Source organism: Pleurodeles waltl, chromosome 2_2 (genome assembly GCF_031143425.1).
Source record: "Pleurodeles waltl isolate 20211129_DDA chromosome 2_2, aPleWal1.hap1.20221129, whole genome shotgun sequence".
NCBI lineage: Eukaryota > Metazoa > Chordata > Amphibia > Caudata > Salamandridae > Pleurodeles > Pleurodeles waltl.
This window is the reverse complement of record NC_090439.1, coordinates 731623522-731640670: the sequence shown is the minus strand read 5'-3', so window position 1 is coordinate 731640670 and position 17149 is coordinate 731623522. Positions and strand designations below refer to the sequence as shown.

The 17149-nt window shown below is 46.2% G+C and overlaps 1 protein-coding gene across 2 annotated transcripts in view; it reads right to left on the bottom strand.

Annotated features, from left to right (window-relative positions):
• XKR9 (XK related 9) overlaps positions 1-17149 on the bottom strand; it is a 240102-nt gene that overhangs the window by 138600 nt on the left and 84353 nt on the right. For both annotated transcript variants that reach the window (XM_069220327.1, XM_069220328.1), the window contains exon 2: positions 14988-15038. The gene's annotated coding sequence lies outside the window, so the exon portion shown is untranslated. The remainder of the gene's footprint in view (positions 1-14987; positions 15039-17149) is intronic.

The following is a 17149-nucleotide window of genomic DNA, read 5'->3' as shown; positions in this document are numbered from 1 at the left end:
CTTTATTCAGACATGGTCAAACAAAGAGCCTGATTTGATTTTCAGAATTTGTCTTTCTTTTATCGAGGGAGTAACCCTGACAAAGCTTTCCAGGTCGGTGCTTTTAGCATTTCAGACCAGACCAACTGGTTTGTATGAGGTTTATGAAGTGTGCCAGAATTTCTTTCTATTTTTTTTCTATAACAAATGTGGATAGTTAAATCACAGAAGTCTTGTGCCAGTTTCACCAATCCAGCCTAGTAACAGAAACAGGCAAGCTATTTAACAAAGCATAAGATTTATCTAGAAGGACATGAACAGAACTTATTGTGTATGCATAGTAATATTTCCTTTACTCTTTAATGCATATTCATAACTTTTAAAAGCTCATTCATGGATTTGTAAAGTTGTGGATCAAATTTGTTCTCCTGGCTCTTTCTAATTTCTTGCAATTTTTAACCATGAACCAAGGCATATTGGGTCAGATCCTTTTTATCTTAATCAGTTTCCTGAAGGGCAATGTTATCTAGTGCAGTGGACAGGTTGTTTTCAAAAGTAGCAACCATACAGTCAATATCACCCTCTAGCAAGTAAGCATTTTCAGCTAGCATTGTTTTCATTCTGAATTCCAACAATTTGGACCAAGCGCAGTCTATATGAGACAAAGAATCATTGGTCTTTTTCTAACTAGTAGAGATCTGGAAAATAGATAATGGTCCAACCATAGTGCATGCACTTCCTGTTCAACCTTGAGTTCTTTAAATGATGGTGCAAGGTCAAGTCAGTGTCAGGCTTTGTATGTGGAGTCTTGTATGATTTGTTGCAGACCCAGTGGCAAACATATTTCTACAATCATCAGTCAACTGACTAGAAAATCATAGAACCAGAAATGTTACTGCTTACAAGTCAAAGGTGAAATGCCGTCTTTAAGTGCCATAGTAAAATTAACATCTTAAACTGGAGGTCTATATAACAGCACACAGATGACAGATACATATTAGTGAGACTGGTGTTAACTATTAATATTTGGTAAGGTATCATTCTAAGTACAGCTCATTGGCATAATTGCAAAATTACTTTTACAAATAATGGCCACCCCCCTCTAGTCTTTAATTCCTCGGTCAAAATGTATAATTTCATAGTTGCTTAGATCAGCTGGTGATAATGCGGGTCTCAAGCAGCCACTGGGCAAAGCTCCTGAATCACACATCATGTCCAGCATGAGAGTCACACCCATATTACTTGACACACAGGGGCTTTGCCTGTATCCACGTACACAGTATTAATCTCAAGATTCAAAACTAAATTAGAAAAATCTAATGTGCTGTCAGTATCACTCAACTCTAAACTGTGAACCTTTACAGGATCCTTACCCATCCTGCATACACTGTGAAAATGACCAGGTTTCTTGCACTTTGTGAAGCGTTTACCAACCGCTGAACATTGTGCATAATTACTTACATTTGATTCAGATCGACACCTAAAACAAAAATGGTCAGTATTGACACCGTATAGCACCACAGGTGTTTGCCCCTTTTTATTGTTACGAAAAAGATTTCCTAGCTCCTCAGTCTGTCCTGAACGGGTAAGAGAACTGAGCAAAAGAGGGCCTAATAATTTGTTTACTATGGCTGACAGGGTGTTAGCTACTTGAAGTCAAATTAAAGAAACCTTTGATACAAAAAACATAATGTCAAGGATGTAACATTGAATGTGGGAGACTGGGGTTTGGTCAGGGTTCCCACAAGGTTAAGAAAAGGGGAATCTAAATTTTCCAGACCTTTGTGTGTTGAGATTTCTAAAGGATCGGTTCTTTTGCATAACAGGTTTCTAAAGAATCTGTTCTTTTGCATAACAAGGAGTCGTAGAGCAGAAGAGATGTGGTTAAAATTACAGCTGAACAAGCTCATAAAATTCATACAAGTCAAAGACTGTGATCACGACCCTGACGGCAGTTCTTGGTGGGTAAACTCTGAAGCAATTTCAGGTACTAGAGATGATGAGAATATCTTGGTGCCCAGTGACACTGTTCAGTGTTCTATGATGCTTTACCAAATGAAGACATGCAACTTCTTGATGGCAGAAAGCACAACGTGAGTGAAGATGTGCTCTCTCACGCTGGCTCTGTGCCACTGCCTGCTAAGTTAAAGGATTGCTATGTTACCTGACAAATGTTGTTTATATTTATTGTTCTGTAGTTGTGTTTTTGGAACTGTTGTTGATTTTCCCTTTTATGCTTAACTTTATTTTTCAAAAGGGGGAAGTGCTATTCCTGATACACTCATGTAATGTATGTATTTATTTATTTAAGTTATTTATGTTATGCCTCTTTTAGATATGCATTCCTTTCATTGCTATTACTGCTCATACCAGAGCATTGCTCACGGTCATTATTCTTATGTAGAGTGTTTTCTTTTAAACTTGTAAGTTCTGGGCCAGTGCCGCTTCCTGCATTTGTTTTCCCAGATATCTCTGAGCGACAGATGCAGGCGGAATGCTGGTTGTTGGCTCCTTATCGCAGATACTGGAAACTTATAAATAAACGCCTTTTACACATCTTACCTGGCAGAAGTCGCCTCTTAACAGTTACTTACTAGCTTGAAGTAGAACTGTTTAAATGTGGATTTCTTAAGACCAGTCATGCCATAATGTCCTACAAACTTGCTGGTAATGAAAATTATTTTGATGGCCTCAAAATAATCCTCATTAGCAGCGAGTTTGCACCTCTGACCCAAAGTGTAAATATGTGCCTCTAAAAGAATCCAACATATCCAACATATCCATCGAGTCTGGGTGTGAGTGGTAATTCTTTTGGAGAGTTGAAGTAAAACAATTGGAAGCTGTCGGAGCAGAGAATTTCTGAGGTGTTTAAAAGAGAAAAGCAAATAACAGAGCCACTTGCAGCAGAAAGCAAGGATGGCTCTCTATGTAGTATGCAAAACCAGACACACTGTGCACAGACTCCAGGCTACCACACATTAGTTTACAGAGGTAAAAAAACTAGACCACCTAAAGCTTTAATTATTATGGTAGCTTGTTCGGGCAGTTAGGCCAATCTTGGAGAAGTGAAAAGCATTTCTTGTACTCACAGTATCAATAAATGAAGAGACATACTCAAGACCAATTTACAAAATGACTTCAGATTTTTATAACATTTTTAAGACCAAGGTCATCAAAATTTTAAAGTTATGATTTTTCTAAATTTAGCAAAGATAGTCTTTTTGTGCATAGTTACACACCGAAATCAATCGGAGAGAATGTTAAAAATGCATATAAAATCAGGCAATGCATTTACCAATGTCTCCTTTTTCATTCAGGTTAAGGTCATCAGGAGGAGTTTGGGTGGTTCCCGGTTTTGTCAGGAAGAGCTGCTGAAAACCAGTTCAGGGCCCAGGGAGGCCGAGTGCAGAGCAGATAGGTGACCCAGGAGCTGTGTGCAAAGGTGCCCTTGGAAACAGGAGGCAGGTCACATTAAGGGTAGATTGTAGGTCAGCAGGGCCACTCTGGGGGGTGGTTCTTATGTGTCCTGAAGTCCCTCAAATGGGGCTTGCTCCTGTTCCTTTTGGAGTCCGGAGTGGACTTTTCTTCTTGATGTCTGATGTTGAGAGACCAGTACCCCACGCTATTGCAGGGTTGAGCCACTGGAAGTCAGAGTGCCACCCAACTTAGCACACGTCCAGGATTTGTCCTCCAGGTCCATCAGATGAAATCTGGTCTGGCTGTGATGTCCGATTCCTTGGTCAGCAGCCGGTCAGTGAACTGGACTTCACTGGGCTTTGGGTCTTTGGTTGTAGGGAGTGATGCCTCCACTCTGGAGGGAGATCTTTGGTGATTTTCAGAAGGGTGGAGGTCCTCTGGGGTTTTGTAGAGTCTGTCTGATGTCCATGCAACCCCTCAGTGTCGATTGTCAAGTCCTGGGTGCAGCTGGCAGGGTTTGGCGCCTTTTTCTTTGTGCAGCAGGAATGCAGTTCTCAAGCATTGGGTCTTCTTTGTTGCAGGCCTTTGTGTGTCCATGGAATCTGATCTTCACGTCTAGGGGTTCCCACTGCATTTAGTGGGTGTTTAGGGGAGTACCAATGGGTAATCTACCTTAGTGTGACTACACCCACTATGTGACCACTTCTTGTTCGCAGAGGTCACTTCCCTATCCCTGATAGGCTATTTTCCTACCATGCAATGGAGGAAAATGAAATGGAGGGGTCACCTCGCATGTAACACCTTATGATTTGGTGCATGCTGGGGGTGGCCACTCCTCCTGTCCTTTGTGCATTTTCTCGCCATTGCTCCCGCCTAAAGTGGGGGTTTGCAGTGGGGGCAGCCATCTGCTGCTAGCAGGTGGGCTGGGGGTCGAGTTTTAACAGCAATAAACCCTTTGAAGCTCATAGGCAGGGCTGTTCAAATTCCTGGGGGGTGACCTCTGCCCAGGAAGGGATTTGTTCTTTGGAGCACAGGCTCTCACCCCAGGGTTCCAGAGTCTTGTCTGGTGGTGGCAGGCTGTTTGTGACCGGCCAGCAACCATGCCAAGGTAGTTAGTTTTTGCAGGGGGCATCTCTAAGTTGGCCCCTGGATACATTTTGCAATACATTCAATACTGGTACCAGTTTGAATTTATCATTCTGAGTTGTTTGATACCAAACAACCCAGGGTGCAGAGTGTCCATCATGTTGCTGTGAAACTCCTACTGACCAGTGTCTGTCACATGCATGTAAAATGTCTGCTCTGTTCACTTACAATGCCCCAGATGTGGCATGGACACAGTAGGGGCATATTGCTCATGCATCTGTACCCACACATGCAGTATAGTGCACCCTGCCTTAGGGTTGGGAGGCCTGCCAGAGGGGTGCCTTACCTATATTGCATGCGGTATGTAGTGGACAGGCACGCTGTGTGCCATGTCAGTTTTGCACTTTAGGATTGCATCAGGACCCTCAGCCTACAATGCTAGTGCTGGGTGCACTTGGATGCATGGTCCCTGAGGGTGGCCCAATCTGTGCTGCTGCCTTACCTTAGTACCATTTACTAGGGACTTATAGTGGCACCTAAAGGTGTTTGCAATAGTTCCAATGCATCAAGCAGTTTTGGGAAAGAGATCTGGCTCAGGGAACCTGGTTAGCAGGGGCTCTGTGCACTAAAAACTTTGAAACCACATGAAAAACCAAGCAAAAGGTGGGGGTAACCATGTCAAAAGAGTCCTTTTCTCACAACAAAAAAGAATGAGGCTACCCTTTCCCTAGTGAGTCTTCATCATCTAACTGGAAGAACCTGGAAAGTCCATGTGCATTGACATGGGCAGTCCCAGGTGTATGTTCCACTTGAAAGTCCATTCCCTGTAGGGATATAGACCACTTAAACATCTTGGGGTTTTCACCTTTCATTTGTTGTAACCATCTGAGAGGTCTGTGGTCTGTTTGAACAATTAAGTGAAAGCCAAACAGGTATGGCCTCAGCTTCTTCAAGGCCAAGACCACAGCAAAAGCTTTCCTTTCGATGGCACTCCATTTGTGTTCCCTAAGGAGTAGCCTTCTGCTTTTACAAGCAACAGGCTGGTCATGTCCCTCTTTATTTTACTGGCCCAGGGCCGCTCCTACTCAGAGCTCTGAGGCATCTGTTTGGACAATAAACTGTCTGGAGTAGTCTGGAGCAGAGCACAAAGCATTATTCAGAGTGTCGAAGGCCCTCTGACAACTTATTGTCCAGTTAACCTTTTTGGGAATTTTCTCAGTCAAGCCACGGAATGCCCTGACCTGTGTCTGGGTTGTAGGAGCTTCCCAAGCCAGAATGATCTGGATCTTGTGTTGGAGGGGTTGGACTTGGCATCCGCCTACTGGGTGGCCAAGTAAACAACTTTGCCATGTCCTATCTAGCACTTACTGGCCTTGATAGTGAGGCCTGCCTTTTGCAGGGCCTCAAGCACATTTTCTAGATGGATCAAGCAATCCTGCCAGGTGGGGCTGTAGACCGCTATGTCATCCAAATAAGCTCCACTAAAGGATTCCAGCACAGCAAGGACTTGGTTCACCAACCTTTCAAAGGTTGCAGGGACATCCTTCAATTTAAAAGGCATAACAGTAAACTAATAACACCCACTTGGAGTGGAATATGCAGACCTTGCTCCTGGGGTCAGGCCAATCTGTCAGTACCCAGATGTTAAATCAAAAGTACTCAGATATCTGGCTGTCCCTAATCTATCTATGAGCTCGCCAGCTCTTGGAATTGGGTGTGCATCTGTCTTGGTTACTGAGTTGAGCCCCCTGTAATCCACACAAAATCGAATTTCCTTTTTCTCTCCTTTGGAGTGAGGTTTGAGGACTAAAACTACAGGGCTGGCCCAGGGCCTCTCTGAGGGTTCAATGATACCCAAATCCAACATTTTCTTGACTTCTGTTTCGATGGTCTCCCTGACATGGTTTGACTGTCTGTAAATTTTGTTTTTGACAGGCAGCCAGTATCCACATCATGGGTACACCAATCAGTCTTTGCAGGGGTCTGGGAGAATAACTCTGCATACTGGTTGAAGACCTGCCTGCAATCCACCTGCTGTTGCTCTGTGAGGGCGTCTGACGAGACCACTCCATCCACAGAACCATGTTGTGGGTTGCTGGAGAGGAGATCAGGGAGAGGCTCATTTTCTTCTTCCGGTCTCTCATCCGTAACCATGACCATGGTCACATCATCTCTGTCATAATAGGGTTTTAGGCGGTTGACATGAATTATTCTTTTGGGATTTTTGCAACTGCCCAGGTAAACTAGATAAGTGACCTTCCCTTTATTTTCAAGAATGGAATAGGGACCAGACCACTTGTCTTGGAGAGCCCTCGGAGCCACATGCTCTAACACCCTAACTTTCTGCCCTGGTTGGAATTCCACCAAAGCAGTTTTCTGGTCATACCAATGCTATTGAAGCTCCTGGCTCGCCTAAAGGTTTTGGCTTGCTTTTTCCATGTACTCTGCCATTCTTGAACGTTGGCCAAGTACATAGTCCACTATGTCCTGCTCTGACTCTTTGAGAGGCCTCACCCAGCCTTCCCTTACAAGACTCAGTGGTCCCCTAACAGGATGCCCAAACAAAAGTTCAAATGGAGAGAATCCTATTCCCCTTTGTGGCACTTCCCTGTAGGCAAAAAGCAGACATGTAAGTAAGCCATCCCATGTCCTTCTGAGTATTTCAGGGAGTCCTCCAATCTTGCCTTTTGGGGTCTTGGTAAATTTTTCAACCAGCCCATTTGTTTGTGGATGGTATGGGGTAGTGAACTTATAAGTCACTCCACGCTCCTGCCACATGTGTTTTCAGTATTCAGACTTGACGTTTTGACCCTCTATCTGATTCTACCTCCTTAGGAACCCCAACCCTGGTACAAAATACCCAGGAGGGCTTTTGCTACTGCAGGAGCAGTGACGGTCCTAAGGGGTATAGCCTCAGGATATCTAGTGGCATGATCCACTACCACTAGGATATATCTATTTCCTGATGCTGTCTGAGGCTCAGGGGGGCCAACAATGTCAACCCCAAACCTCTCAAAGGGTACCCCAACCACAGGGAGTGGAACTAAGGGGGTCTTTTCGTGGCCACCTGCTTTGCCACAGGCTTGGGAGGCGACACAGGAGTGGCAAAAGTCCTTCACTTTCTGGGACATTCCAGGCCAGTAAAAGTGATTCACTAGCCTGCTCTAAGTTTTATTTTGGCCCAAATGCCCAGCTAGGGGAATGTCTTGGGCTAGATTGAGGAGAAACTCTCTGTACTGCTGAGGTGCTACCACCCTCTTTGTTACACCAGGTTTGAGGTTTCTGGCCTCAGTAAACAGAAGTCCATCCTACCAATAAACCCTGTGGGTAACACTGACACTACCCTTTCCTTCCTGTGCAGCTTGTTGCCTAAGGCCTTCAAGAGTGGGAGAGGTTCTTTGTCCCTAGCACAGATCTTCCCCCTGGGCCCAAGAGCTCTGGATAGTAAGGCCCAAGCTCTGCAGACTCAGTTCCCTCTGGGAATAACAAGTCCTCTTCCTGAGAACAGGGGTTCTGACTTGAGATTTGTTAGTCTTATTGCCTTTTCTCTTCGGAGGGTGGCCCACTGTTTCAGGATACAATGCTCCTTTTTCTCTCTGAAGATTGCACTGTGTCCTAGTCTCAACACAGGCCCATCCTGGATTTCCAAGCATGGCTGCATGGGTCTTCAGTTCTACTTCAGCCCAAGGGGGGATGCTCAGGTCATTTCCAAGCAGACAATCTACTGGGATGGGTGGGGACAAAACCACTTAATTTTGCTGCCTGTTGATTGATACATTCTACCACCGTCACACTGTCAGGCCAGAGCCGATTGGTTGCAGAAATGCTCTGGCCAAATGGACAGTGCCACCAGAACTGGAAACAGCTCAAGGAAACCACTGTTAGCAGCCAACCCCAATTGCACCCACTCAGTGGGCCACCGCTGCACGCACCATACTGCATCTAGGATAGCACCAAGGGCCAGATGTAGGAAGAGAGCAATTTGCGACTTGCAAATTGCGAGTCCCTGCGACTCGCAATTTGCAAGTCGCAAATTGCTATGCAGTACGGTGTCTCAGACACCGTCTGCAACTCGCAATGGGGTCGCAATGACCCACCTCATGAATATTCATGAGGTGGGTCGCAAATTGCGGCCCCATTGCGAGTATAGGCACTCGCTAACATGGAGGCCTGCTGACGTCAGCAGGCCTCCATGTTAGCGACCTGCCTTTTCAATAAAGCTTTTTTTTTTTTTGGAAATGTAGCCCGTTTTCCCTAAGGGAAAACGAGCTGCATTTCAAAAAAATCCGAAACCTTTTGTTTCGTTTTTTTCAGGGCAGGGAGTGGTCCCTTGGACCACTCCCTGCCCTGAAAAAATATTTTGGGGTCCAGTCTCAAACTGGAAGGGGTCCCATGGGGACCCCTTCCAATTTGCGAGTGGGTTACCATCCACTTGAAGTGGATGGTAACTGCGACTCCATTACGCGGTCGCAAAATGGAGTTGCATACCACTGCGACTCGCAAATAGGAAGGGAACACCCCTTCCTATTTGCGATTCGGAAATGCATTTTGCGAGTCGGTAACGACTCGCAAAATGCATTTCTGCATAGAAAACACGCATTTGCGAGTCGCAAACGGCAGATTTTGCCGTTTGCGACTCACAAAGTGTTTCCTACATCTGGCCCCAAAACCCTTGCTGCCTGTTGCATCGGTGAAGAGACCTATTTCCTCATTGGTTCTGGATTGGCTGGGCCACACCACTGTCCCATGAAAATCCTTAAGGAATGTCTCCCAGACCCTCACTTCCTGTCCGACCTCACTAGACAACCTGGTGTGATGGTACTTCACGTTTAGGCAGGACATGGCATGGGCAATGGACCAGGAAAAGGGGCGGCCCGTGGGGATGCCCTGCAAGGAGAAATTCGGCTGCCCAGTTAAGACATGTAACTGGTGCAATGTGACCTTCCAAGCCCCCAAACATTCCCATAAGGCTTGGGAAAAGGTGTTAACCTTCGCCAAAGGGGGCCTTGAGGCCCCTTCCACCGAATCCAACTCTATTCAAAATAAGTCAATTGCATTTGCAGGCCCCAGTTTTGTGCCCTGAGCCAGTGGAACCCCGAATTCTCCCATCAACACACATAAGGAGTGCAAGGCCTCAGCGCAGTCCTCTGTTCCAGTTGGACCTCCGCCTGAAGACAAATTCAAGGAAGATGCTGAACTTCTCAAAGTAGGAGCAAGAGTCCGAGAAGACCACATGCATTCACTTATCAAAATAAAATGCACCCTCAAATTGGAAGCCCAGCAGATGGAAATCTTGCAGATGTAAAGAGAGCAAGCGAAAGCGAGACTCAATGTCAGATTTTGCCGACAGAAGCATATTTGACCAAACATAATGCACCGTCAATAGAAGTCACAGAATGAGTAACAATGTTTGAATTTACAAGTCCCACTGGCTGGGTACAGGCATGCTTGTTAAAGTTCTAACAGATAACTTTCCTCGTTCCACCCCCGGGTTGCTAGTAGATCCCGAGCCTACATGAAAGGGCTGCCTAGCGGTAGCATCAGCAAGGTGAGGGTGCATTTAGAGCAGCCATGTGATGACATATATTTGATCCCAGGCTAATGTGGGTCTATTGGCATTAATCCTCCTGAACTCCTTATCATATGCATTCTAGGCTGAAATGCCATACTCATCATGAGCACACGCAATTCTTTTCTGATAGTACACAAGTTGGGCGCCAGATTAGTAAAAAGTTGAGCAAGGAAAGCCTGGTAAATTGAGAAATCTCTCACCCAGTTCACCAACATTCTTTTTGTACAGACTATGGCTACAGTCCCTAGAGAGAGAACATTCCCTGCAGCGCTTTGCCTTCTCATTTTTGGGCTTATCCACAAGCAACTAAAAAATGCCACCTTCCATTTTTTTTCTTTTATCTCCATTGAGACATGACTGCCCAGCTGTTCATGCTCAGACTGTACATCACCCAAACTAATGGTCGGTAATGAAGCTCCCGTACCTGAATTTGCGGGTTCTGGAGAAGGGGGTGCCGTCACCATCACCGCAGAGCCCTTGGGCATACTGTCTGCCAATGCAGTGCGTGGCACTGAAGGTACTTGGACTGCTGGCTGGGGGGCCCTAGCAACCCTCGCCGCAGGGGTGACCCACACTTATCCTACCTGAACCTCTGATGGGGCTGTAGAATTAACCACTGGAACCCCACTACCCCTAGCGATGGCCCCCACAGATGCAGCACCGTGTACCCTGACCAACAACCGTACCAATAAGGTGCGCTACCAATCACCTGGCCCTCTCCAGATCATCGCCCACACCGGCAAGGGCTCCCCTGACAAGGGGGCGGACAACATTCCCACCTTGGAGGGCCAAGACAACACATGTGCTAAATTAGTCACAAAGTCTGGCTGACCAGAGCCTACAGAAGGCGTAACCCCAATAGTCATACATATGTTGGCATTCTGGACAATGCTATTGCCAGCCACAGGTTCCATTACTGCTGTGACATTACCCTAAGCTGCTACTTGTTGGGGGAGCATTTGCCATAAAAAGGTGGGCAAGACGGGACTTGGGAGAGTATCCCAAGTAACCTTAAAGTACTGGTACGAAGATATGATGTGATGTGTGGGATAAGAAAGTAAACCGCAAAATTACTACATAAAATTACCAAACCTTCTTCCTCATGCCATGGATCAGGGAAATTATAGGATTTATTAAAAAAGATTTTCCCTTATTTACTTTCGGTCAAGTTTTTAGGTATATTCACTGAAAACAATACAGGGATGTTATCTTCAGGAAAAAGAATTTAAAAAACATATAAATTCACTTAAAAAACCAAAGGTCACAGGGACATTATAGTCAGGTTCACATTTTACTCACAAAAGAAATAGAAATTCGACAGTTATAGCTAGGGTTATCAAAAATAACTATAACTCGCACCCTGACGTAACTATAACTCGCACCCCTGTCATGCACAGTTTCCTCCTCAATAATTTTACTGCAACTGTTACAGTGATGCTATCAATGATGTAATTGGAGATGTCATCAGTGATGAAATATGTGGGGAAATTAGCAGTGCACGGCGAGAGCAAGAGATATAGTTACCTTAGGGAGCGGCCAGGTCCTGGGAACAACATCTCATTAAGCAGTCAATGCTGCGTCCTGAACAGCCTTGCCAAAGAAAAGAAAAAGGGGCAGGGTAGAAATACCCTGACCTCAAGCCTTGGTGCTGGGTCCCCCCTGGGACCCACTAAAGGCAAAAAAGCATTTATTAAAAAAAATTCCCTAAAATCTGCAGCAAATTTGAGAACTTAGTGGCAATTTTTTTAAAAACAAGCGCAGGCTCCCACATTTCTGTTTAACAAAGCCCCCAGGTGGGCCAGGTCCCGGAGGCATGCACATATATCAAAAAATTAAAGGGGGGCCCTGGGGACCACCACCCCCCTGTGGGCTTTACTGATATTGAGGAGTGGGGCTGCGGGGACCCCCTCCATTGGGCTTTATTTAAAATAAAGGAGTGGAGCTGCATGTCCCCCACCCCCGGGCTAACTTAAAAATTATGTGTGGGGGGCACACAGACCCCTCTGGGCCCCCAGGGCCGAGGGACCACCACCATCCTGGGGCCGAATACATTCTTTAAAGTGGCCACATGCAGCCCTGGGAACCCAATCCCCCGGGCCATGCCACTAGAACCTGGGTGCCCTTTCCCCAGCCTGGGCATCCAGTGTGCATTGTTGGGGACAGCAGAGGGGAGCCTCGAGGTCCCCATGGTTCCAGCTGGCTTCCCTCCTCCTGTGGGAGTCAGCATTGCTCCAGTGTGTGGGAGCAATCGTTTCATCTGTTTTTCTGCCCACATGGCAGCGGGCAGGAAAACAGATGAAAACTCTACTTCAGCATGCAGGAGAAATTTGGCAGCTCCCGCTCGCTTTAAGCAGAGTTATGTTTGCTCTCGTTTGGAAGGAGCTATCAGCTCCTGCTAAGCAAAAGCAAACAGCTATCTCCAGAGGTTGGGAATTTCAGAAGACAGCAGGAGCCGGCCCTGGGGTGTGGCGGTCCCCATGCAATTAATCGCTCCAGGGAGGAGGCTCACATGGCCCCCCTTCTTTGTTGTGCATGGACCAGCCCCGGAGAGGTGGTGGTTCCCAGGGCAGAATGTGGCCCGGGAGGGGAGGCCACGCAGTCCCCCTCCGATTTTGAATATGTCATTTTACCCCAGGGAGATGGTAGTCCACAGGGCCTGGGGGTCAGCACGCCCGCATAATTTTTTAGTTAGCGCCAAGGAGGTAGTGGTCCCCGGGGTATATCTAGGCCCCAGGAGGGGGGTCCCCGCAGCCCCCCTCCTTAATACCAGTAAAACCACAGAGAGATGGTGGTCCCCAGGGCTCATAAGAGCCTCAGGATGGGGGCACGTGTGCTTCCCTCATTTAATTATATATGTGCATGAGTCAAGGGGTGATACGTCAAGTGGGGGCCGAGAAAAAGGGAGTTAAAAAAGTGTGTTTCCCATTATAATTCCCATAGGGATTTTGAACATGACTACACCCCGAACTGCTGGACGGAATTACACCAAAATTGGCAGAAAGGTAGATCCAGGTCCAGAAAGAAGCCTTTTTGTTGTTTGGTGTAACTCCATTCAGTAGTTTTTGAGATATTAAAGGAAATCCAAACAGATATATATAGGTGCGTGAATAATTTGCAATTTGCAGACCTCTGATTCGCTGTCAACACTTTAACCAGGAAGTGTTAGCAGCCATCTTGGGAATTGGCACCAGCCAAGTCCCAGAAAAAAAGGTAAAAAATAAGAAAAGGAGTAGGGTCACCCCGACTCCTTAGCGCTGGTGCCAGGGCAAAAAGGTACTCTTTTTAAAAATGTTTGCGGCAAATTTGCAACAGGGTCACGAATGCCCAGCAAAATAACTTTTTTTTTTTTAAAACAAGTCCTTCTCCTGCACTTGTTTAAAAAAAACTCCTGGGTGAGACAGGTCCACAGGGCATGTAAAAAAAAGGAGGGGTGCATGGGGTCCCCCTCCTCAGACATTTATTGTTATGAGAGCGGGCGCTTGTGCCCCAGGGACCGCCAGCTCCCGGGGGCTTAATTCACTATGAATGTGGGGGCCACCATCTTTCTAGGGCCTACGATATAATTAATGCAGCCCTCCCCATCTCCTTGAAGCAGAATTCATTTTGTATGAAGGGGTGCACGCCCCCCCCACAACCCTGGGTACTGCAAACTCCCTGGGGCAAAAAACACTCTGTATGTGCGGGTGCTATTCTAAGCCTGGGGATGGGCCAGGTCCAGAGGATATGTAAAATAAAGGAGGGGTGCACAGGTCCCCTCCTAGGGCATGTTTATGCCCCGGGGACCACCACCTCCCTGGGGCTTATTATTGTTATGAGAGCGGGCCTGCCCGTGCCCCGGGGACCATCACCTTTCTGAAGCTTAACATATAATGAATGCTGGCCCTCCTCCTAGCCCCAGGGACCGCCACCTCCCTGATGCAAAATACATTCTGAAATTAAATAAAGAAATAATGAAGGGGGTCTGTCATGGACCCCCGACCCCACAGACCACCACATCCCCAGGGCTGTATAAGTTGGAGGGGGCCATGCGGACTCCCGAGGATGTCTCCTGCTATGTCCCAAGGTGCACCCCCCAAACATGGCTACTTGTTCCGAGTTGGTGAAAGCTCTGACAGCTCCTGCCAAGTCAGAGCAAAAACTCCACTCACAGCAAGTGAGTGCTGTCAAACAGTGTTCACTTGCTACGTGCGGACCTTTCCTCTGTTTGTTGCAGAGAGGCCCCCCCCACAAAAAATAATGGGCCTGATTACAACTTCAGTGGTCCCACCACGGGACTGCCAAAGCCACGGGGAGGACGCTAAAGTTAGAGTTACCTCAAGTAACTACAACTCATGCCCTAAGGCAACTATAATTCACGACCCTCGTTATGCACTGCTAATTACCCCACAAATTACGGCACTCATCTTTGATAACATCATTGAGACTATCAATGTAAAATTTGCAGTAAAAGTTTTGATGAAAAAACTGTGCTGGCAGCGGTGCGAGTCATAGGTACCTTAGGGCACGTGTCATAGTTACTTGAGATAACTTTAACTATAAAAGGTGAATTTCTATGGTTTTATACGTTAAAAATGTGAGCCTAACTATAACGTCCTTGCAACCTTTGTTTTTTTAAGTGAATATATATATATATACATATATATATATATATATATAAACACCTTGTTCCTTTCTTGTCCAACTGCCCGACTTATGCTTTAGTCTATCCAGCATCTTTTATTTTCATATTTTCAGAAAGGAACAGACAGCAGTCAAAGCAAGAGGAACTATAAACAAGAAGGAAGCCAGTCTCTGTGAAAGATAATAGAGACAGATAATTCATTTGACAGTAAAGAACAGATAGCATAAAGAGAAAAGTAGAAAAGTAGATAGGCCAGGAAAAGAAAGATTAACCAAAAGAAAAAGAAGAATAAGACCTTATATCAAGACTTACCAATGGCTTTTTCTTTTGAGGGTGCTGGCGGGGAACCAACCGAGGAAACACCTAAAGAAGGAAAGAAGAATCATTAGAACAACCATCCTTATATCAGAATCAGAGAATTTCACCTCTAACAGAACCTGTGAATCAACAGGAGCTACAAGAACTTATATGTAGATAAGGACTTGAAAATGCTAAATTTTCCATGATCTGATAAAAGAAAATATATTGTGCTCTAATCATGTGTGTGGAGTTGTTATCCTGCTTTACACCAAGCGATAGCGTGACTTGATGGGCCACCCTGGGCAGGATGGGAGGGAGAAGCTGGGAATAGCCTCACTTAAATCTGAATAGGTTGTGTCCTGTCCACACACAAAGGGCCTAAGGACCCTGTACCGTCACTCCAGCCAGCGTGGAGCCTGGGGAGGCAGGGAATTCCTTGCTCTTCAAAGCTACTATCTAGAAGGTACTCCCACCTTCCAGAACCACGGTACCAAGGAATAAATACTGGACCTCAGACATCACCACTTCACTACACTGCTGGACGTGTGGATACTCTGCTAGAAAAAAGGACTGCTGTGCTGCTCAAGTACTGCCACTCTGCTAGATTTCTGCTTTGCTGCACTGATCTGCTGCCTGCTGACCTCTTGACTTTGTGAGAAGGACTGGACCTGCATCCCTTGAACCCAGAACCCAGAGTAACTCCAAGAGATGACCTGATCTGAAGTTCCAAGGACATTACACACTTCCATTGACATTGCACCTCACCTGGACTCTGCCATCTGTGAGTCTACCCTGTGCCACCCCAGTCCTGGACCTTTGGAAGTGGGCCTAAGGTGCTTGTTAGCGGAACTGATGCATCCTCTCTGCTGAGGAAAAGCATCCCCCAGCAAAACCCATGCATCTCCTCAGCTGAGCAGTACATCACCCAGCTGAGCGGATGCATCGCCACTGCTGTGTAGATTGGCGTCATCCCAAAAGACTTGCATCACCGCTCCATCCCGCATCTTGGGTACGATGCATCGCCTTTGAAACCGCCACTACACTACGCTTCCTTGGAGCAGCTCCTTTCATCTCTTATCGACGGCAGCCTCTGTCATGACGTTGAAAGCTCTGCATTGCAGCTTCACTGCTCATTGAAACTATTGCATTGACTCGACTGGGCAACAAATACCCGACAGCAGCCTTGACCCCGCAAGCCCTGCCGATGGGATCCTCGACAATGACACAACAGGACCTCGCACCACAGCCTCGCCGCATCTCGGAACCAACGCATCGCCTCAGCGGCACAATGCATCTTCGACATGGATCTATGCCATGTTCCACGACCAGGAGTTAAGGTACTTTTTACAGCGGGCCAAGCTGGGACCCTGGAGCCGGCCCACACTCCATCACGGTCGGCCTAAATTTGTAACTTTGTCCCAGTCCTGCGCTTTGTGCTTTTTGGTGCAATGTTTACCTAAACTTTTAAACTTCAATAACTCTGGTTCTACTGATTGGATTTTTGTTGTTCTGGTTTTGTTTTCTTTATTCAAATCTGCTTCATTTTACAAACTCTGTTGTGGGCTCCTTTTGTGGTGTGTTTTCACTGTGTTACTGTTTGTAGTGTTGCACAAATACCGTACACATTACCTCTAAGTTAAGCCTGACCGCTCTGTGCCAACCTACCAGGGGGTTGAGCACATACTTTGGGTTTGCTTGTATCTTATTCTTACAAGGATTGTGGTTGTTGCTTGACCAGGGTCATCCAACAACCCAATTTCTTACATCTGGCCTGTTATTCATCGCACAGACACTGACACAGCTAAACTGCAGATTTCTCCAACAAGCCTGAGTAGAATAACCTGGTCATCATCTTCCAGTAATATGATGGCCAATAATGGAGAGAAGCCACACTAGCTATGATCAAAGAAGAGTTACTCAGTACCTTCAACAAAAGACAAGAATACACCCAAATAACGGTGGACATTTCAGATGATTTGATAGCTTTTAATACCATCGAGCATAAAACTGATATGACCACCTGGCATTTCATATCAGCACAGGTGGTATAAAACTTACCTACTTTACATCTCTTCGGGAGAACCTTCCGTCAAATAAAACTGGGTTCCAACCTTTCATATACATCCTCCATCACTGTTGGAATCTCTGAAGAACTATCCCACTCTCCTAGCTTC